This window comes from Silene latifolia, chromosome Y (assembly GCF_048544455.1).
Source record: "Silene latifolia isolate original U9 population chromosome Y, ASM4854445v1, whole genome shotgun sequence".
Lineage (NCBI taxonomy): Eukaryota > Viridiplantae > Streptophyta > Magnoliopsida > Caryophyllales > Caryophyllaceae > Silene > Silene latifolia.
In genome coordinates, this window is record NC_133538.1 from 43,727,442 (window position 1) to 43,735,063 (window position 7,622).

At 39.2% G+C, this 7,622-nt stretch overlaps 1 long non-coding RNA gene across 1 annotated transcript; it reads left to right on the forward strand.

Moving 5' to 3' along the window:
• Positions 1–1,504: 1,504 nt before the first annotated feature.
• LOC141627233 (uncharacterized) lies at positions 1,505–5,437 on the forward strand. The gene is made up of 6 exons (XR_012536802.1): positions 1,505–1,722; positions 2,316–2,380; positions 2,682–2,715; positions 2,951–2,997; positions 3,142–3,197; positions 4,556–5,437. It is a non-coding gene; the product is annotated as an uncharacterized LOC141627233 (long non-coding RNA).
• Positions 5,438–7,622: the final 2,185 nt, after the last annotated feature.

The window sequence follows — 7,622 nt, forward strand, 5'->3', positions numbered from 1 at the left end:
TGAAGTGATAGAAAAGGCTCTTTGTGATTTAGGAGCCAATGTTAGTGTCATGCCTTAATCTGTTTGCAAGAAACTTAATATGGGTCATCTTAAAATGACTAATATCACTCTTCAGATGGCTGATAGATCGGTTAGACGATCCTTAGGCATCCTAGAAGACGTGTCTGTCAAGGTAGGCAAGTTCTTTATCCCAGTAGATTTTATTGTCTTAGACATAGCTGAGGATGCCTGGACCCCGATTATATTGGGGATACCATTCTTGTGTACAGCTGGGGCCATTATAGATGTCAAATAAGGGCATTTGACTCTTACGGTGGGGGATGATGCTATCACTTTCAGTTTGCCTGGTACACTTGCTAGACCAATGATAGAGGATACTTGCTATTCAGTTGATATCATTGACGAGTCTGTTTATGAGGTCTGGTCAGATTCCTTGATAAGGGATTCACTGGAAGCTTTGATGTTATTAGATGAGTGTGCAGATAACCCGGAGAACAATGACGCTGTGTTGGATCTGCTTGAAGCTGCGATAGATGAGCGTGAACTCACCAACGCTGAAGGAGAGAAGGTAAAACAGCTGGTTAACACTTCTTGCGCTATTGAGGTAAAGGTACCTAAGTGTAAGCCTCTTCCTTCTCATCTTAAATATGCATTTTTAGATGATACTGAGCAGTATCCAGTCATTGTTAGTGCTAAGCTTGATGATAAGCAGCTGACCGCTTTGTTAGCTGTTCTTAAGAAAAACAGGAAAGCGATGGGTTATTCGTTGGATGATATTCAGGGCATCACTCCTGATATTTGTATGCACAGGATTGAGCTAGAAAAAGATCACAAGCCTTACAGACAAGGTCAGCGCAGGCTGAATCAGAAGATGCAGAATGTTATGATGGCTGAGGTAATGAAGCTACTTGATGCAGGTATTATCTATTCTGTTGGCCATTCTAAATGGGTGAGTCCAGTGCAGGCGGTTCCTAAGAAAGGAGGAACTATTGTGGTTAAGAATGATAAAAATGAGTTGATACCTACTAGAGTTGTGACTGGTTGGCGGATGTGCATAAATTATAGATAGCTGAATGCCGCCACGAAGAAGGATCATTTCCCCCTTCCTTTTATTAACCAGATGGTAGAAAGGTTAGTCTCTCATAAGTTTTTCAGTTATTTATATGGATATTCAGGGTTCTTTCAGATCCCTATTCATCCGGGTGATCAAGAAAAGACTACTTTTACTTAGAGCTGATCAGATGGCCCAGGCCCAACGGCGCGACCCGGCCCAGCCCGATTTTTTCTCGGGCTTGGGCCTGTGATTTGGCCCAAAAGCCCATGGCCCGGCCCAAAAAGCCCGATATGAATATAGGGCGGGATTTGGGCCAACCTCAAGGCCCGAATTTTGACCCGGCGCGACCCGAAATAATAATAATAAAAAAAATAGCTCGAAAGTTGGAAAATATATCAGACTCACTATCTCACTCTAATGCATTGGAATATTAAAAGATAAAATCCTTACCATTTAAAAAGAGAAAACTTACCTCCACTGTAGCGATGAATAGTATGGTATCAAGTGACCCTTCCACCGTTGGATCCTCCTTAAGGATCTCCTCCCTTCATTTCTCCTTAACTCACAACCACAATCTAATCTTTTTCCTCTGCCATTCCACTCCACCGCTGATTTCTCATCCATCTCTTGTATCTCACACCGCGATCGAGATCCCTCAGCAAACCCAGGTATTTACTTCTAATACAAATTTCTATTCTTTGTTGATTATTTGAAATTTATCTCGTTCCTTTGTTGTTATAATTGATTGTTATGTTGCCAACGTGCTGTTGTGTTTGATCTACTGTGATTTCCGTCTTCATGGTTTAGTTTAGAAATTAGGATTTATGAATTAATAATTTCAGTTGCAGTGTGGTTGTTGTGCTACCCTATCTGCAAATCGCTCGCAATTTCTAGATTAGGGTTTCGATTTGGGGAGCTTTTACATTTCTGGTATTCATTTCTTCTTCTCATTTTCCTTTCCTGGAAAAATGTCTTCTCCTTTTTTAGAATTAGGGTTACTCTTTCAATTTAATTCTCGATTTGGTGAGCTTCTACATTCGGGGTATTCTTTTCTTCTTCTCATTCTCACTTCTCTGGAAAAATGTCCTCCCCCTTTAAAAATCAGGGTTTCTATGTCAATTTGAAATGCAATTTAATCCCCTTATTTTTTCTGCAAATTAAGGTTTCAATGGTTTAAGCTATTATAATGATTCTTTGTTTGATATTGGCTGTTGATGCTGGGTGAGATTCGTTATCTCATCGTTTTTTGTTTACGTTGCAGGTTAATCTTCTTTATTCTCTATCTCGTGCTTCATCCTCACATGGTGATTGCTTTCCCCATCTCAGGTATTTCGTTATACTACCATTTCTCATCAATTTTGGTTTATGTGTCCGTTTCATTTTGAGGGTTTTGCTCTATATTCACTACACTTAAGCCAAATAAACCATTCCATACAATTTCCCCTCATATTTCTTGATTTAGATTTTTGTGCTTTTTACCTTTAAAAATAGTATCTCTAATTTTAAGAACATCTAACCGTGCGTTGTTGATTGTAATGGTTGTACTCTTTATAATGGGTTTGTATGATCTTGTTTTGCATTGTATACTTGTATGTGCTGTTATTTGGATTATTGTGACCTTGTTCAGCGCCGCAGGATAATAATCGAGCTGTAAGTTAAAGGTGGGTTTCAGTCCTTGTAACTAAATTAATTACTATTACGTGATAGGTATTGATTGTCTCTGAAAATTTGTGGTTGTTGCAATGGGTATCTCTTGATGATAATAGTTTATAATTCCAGCATTTAGGATCGGTTTTGAATTTGTATTTAGAATACTGTATGGTTTACGAGGTACGCCTAAAGGTTTATTCTGCTGAGTGATGTTTAATTTGTTTGTTTATTTGATTGTGTGCTCAGTGAATCTGGGTTATTCCTGTGAGGTGGCGGTGGCTCGACAGTTGTGGGTGAGTTCTCTTACTTAATCAGGTTATTACTTTAATGGAGTTAGTTTGGTTTAATCGTGCGTAGTTGCTGTAGAGGCGGCTTCTAACTATTCATCTGTTGTTGTGGATGGTGAATGTGTAGCCCGCGTCTTATTTTTTTTATAGTGTGCTCGGTGTTTCTGGGTGATTCCTGCAAGACGGTTGTTGGTCAACAGTTGATGGTAAGCTCTGTTGCTTAATTAGGTTATTACTTTAATAGGGTTAGTTTGCTTTTATTTTACATAGTTGATGCATAGGTGGATTCTACCTATTCGACTGTTATTGTGGGTGTTAGGGATGTTATCGTGGGTGTTTGCAGTAGTGTTCATGATCCCTTTCCATAATTTTGCTGTAATAGGTGCATTCTGCACCATTCTGATTTGTCCGTCTTGTTTATAATTTTTGAAATGTCACTTTGCAATTTAGCTTGTGTTATTTCCCTAAATACAACTAAACCTCTTCCCAAACTTCAATTTCTTGATCTTGTCGATTGTTGGAGTAAAGCCTAGATATTCTTTCCTGGTCTTATTTTTCATTCGTTTGCTGTAAATGGAAACCTACACGGATACTTATGATGGATCTGTGACAGAATCATTGGTGGTAAGACGTTAATATGATAGCTAAACGAATAGTAACCTTTGCATTATGTCAAAAATGATAAAGGTGATTTGTTATGAGATAGATGGCTATGCCAGTGTTGGCCATCTATGTGGCAGGTATTTTGAGATCTTCGGATTGACACCATTTTTAATTTTTCCAGTGGTTTTATTTAGTTTATTTGTGTTTGGTCTATCTCTCGTACAAGAGTGAAACTGTTACCAATATTGATGAGGAGATGGGCAGTGATGCTGACGCCGACGACTTAGATTACATGTATTACTTTTTTTTCATTGACCACCCTGGTTCCGCATTCTTAGAGGCTAGAGTTAACCCTATAAGTCTCACATTTATGACCATCTTACAAAAATTAATTAACTAATTGTGATTAGGCACTTCAATAGGCGACTATCGTCTTCTATGGTTTATAGATGCACTGAAGTTGCAGAAGTGGGTGGGCCAAAGGTAGGGACTCTATGGCCCAACTCCAACTTAGCCATACTGTTTAAACTCGGCTTGTCCTGGCCTCCTTCCTAGAGCCCGAATTGTGGTTCAACTTAGAGTTGAATTCGTGCCTATTATCTTATAATTTATACTGAGCTGCAAATATTTCATATTATAGAAAACTGGTGATGTCAGGTAAGCCGTAAGCGTGGTTGGTGTATGGCCATTAGATGTGGGCTGTTACATGACCTACCAGTGCACATAAGTAATGAAATTATGATTCGGACTACTGAGTTGTCAAGATGTTGGGTCCAACTTATACATCAAGATACTTTAGTATGCGCGAGAAATTAGGGTTGGGAAATGATTATTTCTGTTTTGTTTGATGTGGGTATTGCATGTCGGATACCTCTAATTGTGCTTTTCGTTTCCATCTACAATGTCTGATTTTTGCAATAGCGTTGTCAAATTGATCAATGGCGCATGTTGCTTGTTGTAGGTCAGTATGAATTAATCACATTGTTTGCCGGTTTGATGGTGAGCATGAGGTCTGAGGCGGTGGAAGTGTTGATACTAATGCACGGTAAGTTCTTCAATCCGGTAGATATAATTCCGTTTTTCTGCGTTTGTTCATTTTTTATTAGAATTCACGTATGCATGTTTTTTATGTTTTAAATGGTGGGCGGTCGCGGTGAACCTGCTGTCATTGTACATAGATTTTTTTTATTGATAAATTGCAGGTCAGTTGCTTTTGATACGGGTCATGTACTTTTTAGCTCAATGTGTGCGGTGAGGTACTTGATCATTTAGTTATTTTGAGGATTCATGGGCTTTATCCCTGTTTACTGTACACGAATTGTGCTCCTTGGAATTGGATATTGATGGGTTGCTATTTTTTATTGGAGTTTACCGGATTAGATATTGATGGGTTCCATATGACATTTGTGCCAAATGATACGCGTTCAGTAAGATAACTGGAATTTCATAAATTTCAAATGTAGTTCTATTTTTCAGTCAAGGGTATGCATTTAGTAAGAGAACAAGAACTTCTTCTTTCATATATATTTGTTTCAGTTAATCTGATCTCTTTTGTTTCAATGGGTTTGCTTATATTACTTTTTTCTTAATATTTCATTAGATTTTGTTTGTGTGAGCTTGGGGTTTGTTGATTGAAGCTAAAGCTGACTGAGTTCTGTTTGCTGCTCACGTGGTAGCTGATGGTTGTGAGTGGTGGTTATGTAGACCATGGTGTAGGAGGTGATGAGGCAGATGCGTAGGGTGTTGGAGCAGTAGGTAATACTGTTCCTGGAGGTTTTCATGCTTCAGATTGTACCTACCGAGTTGACTCGTCTAGGCTCGGAACCATCACCACATATCGGATCTAGGTTTTCTACTTTTTCTTTAAATTTGTACTCTTAATTTAGCACTTCTGATGCTAATGATGATTAAAGCATTTTTGTGTTTGATTGTGGTGGGTCGTTGCTTAGTATTTCAAGGCTGTTGTTGGTTTTTCAATTACCAGTTTATTGAAGTGGGACGTGGGACGGACACTTTTCACAATTATTTTGCTAAAAAAAAATAGTCCGTAATTTGCTCATCTCACATTCCCGAGTTCCTGAACTCCCTTCTCCCTTCCCTAATACTATCTACTCCATCAATAACAATGACATTATCAGGTTTAGTTTCTGCAGTTTTTCTCACGTGTGCGACCAGACCAACCCAATCGTTGACCACAACTGTACCATTTTTTACCTTAGTTGTAATATGGTTTTTGTTATTGTTTTTTTTGTTGTAAGTAGATGCGGCCCTTCTTCTGATATCAAATCTGCAAAGAAAAGTAGCTTTGGATCATTCTTATTGTTTCTGGTTATGTTCTTTTTTTTTTTTTTTTTTGGTGAAATATAAATTGTATTAATAATTAAGAACATTACACCAAGCACTTCACATCTTACAATATTCAGGTATCATTAGACTAAGTCTATCTTATGAAGCCAAATCAATGCTTTCCTATAACTCTTACAACTTCCTAAAGAGTCAATCTTCCCTCGTAATACATTCTGAACCCTTCCCAGCATAGCTTGAGGATGCTGTACCACTCCTTCAACTCGAGCAGAATTTCTATTGAGCCAGATGAAGTAAATCAGAGTTGCAAAGGCTGCCATGACAACCTTCTTTTGTAGCAAAGACCTACATCTCCATGTTATGAGCCGTGTAACAATGTCTCTCTGACAGTCATAACCCAACCAATGCTGAAGTAAAGTCAAACACCTCTGACTATATACACAGTAAAAAAAGAGATGCTGCTGATTCTCCTGATGTGCACCACATAAATCACAAAGCCCATCACTAATGACCCCAAACCGCAGAAGTCTATCCTTGGTCATCAGTTTTTGGTGCACAAACACCCAATTAATGAAGCAAACCTTTGGTAAGCATAGCCTATTCCAAGCATAAGGGACCCAACTGACCTGCAAATGATCCCTGATCAACCATTCATAAACCTCTGTCAGAGCATATTCCTTAGTTAGCCATCCATTAGAAAGGAACCCAGCCTGTAAAATCTCCTTAACTATGCAAACTTGTCTCCAAGTCCAACTAGAGTTAGTAGTAGCCTTGTAATCCCACCAGTTTGTTTGTTTTAAATATATGTGATGCACCCATTGCACCCACAAAGTGTCCTTCTTCTGGGAAATCCACCAAGGTGTATTTCCCAAGAACAGCCAGATTCCAAAAGAATCTGTGCTTGATGCCCAACCCACCCCTATCATAAGGAAGGCAGCAAGTATCCCATGTAATTCCTGGCACCTTGTGGAAATCATCAGTGCCTGACCACAAGTAATTTCTACACACTGCATCCACTCTACTGAGGAAACCCTTAGGTATAAGGAAAATCCTAGACTAATAGCTGTGCAGCTGAGACAACACAGACCTTACCAAGACTAGTCTTCCCGCATAACTCAGTTTTTTTGCCTCCCAACGTCGTATCCTGGCCACAATTTTATCCACCAGAAGGTTACATTCAGCATTTGTGAGCCTCTTGTATGATATGGGTATACTAAGATACCTAAAGTGGAACTGACCAAGTTTGAACCCAGGGAGCTGCAGAATTGCTTCAGCATTCAGAGCAGTCAATCCATGAAGATACATATCAGACTTCTCTTGATTCATGCGAAGACCAGAGGCCTCAGAAAAAGAAAGGAAAGCTCTCATAAGAACTTTCACAGAGCCCAGATTACCTCTGCAAAATAGAAGGAGATCATCCGCAAATATAAGATGACACAAGCCTAATTTCCTGCACATGGGGTGAAACTTAAACTCTGGTCTTTGAGTAACCACACTCAGAATCCTAGTAAAATATTCAAGGCATAGGGTAAAGAGCAGAGGAGACATGGGGTCTCCCTGCCTGAGACCCCTCTTGCCTTTGAAAAAACCAAATTGAGTCCCATTAAGAGAAAGAGACTAGTAAGGAGAGGTGAGGCATTGCATGATCCAGGTTATCACGGGTTCAGGAAATTCCAGAGCATACAACATTCCCCCTACAAACTCCCATTCAATAGAATCGTAGG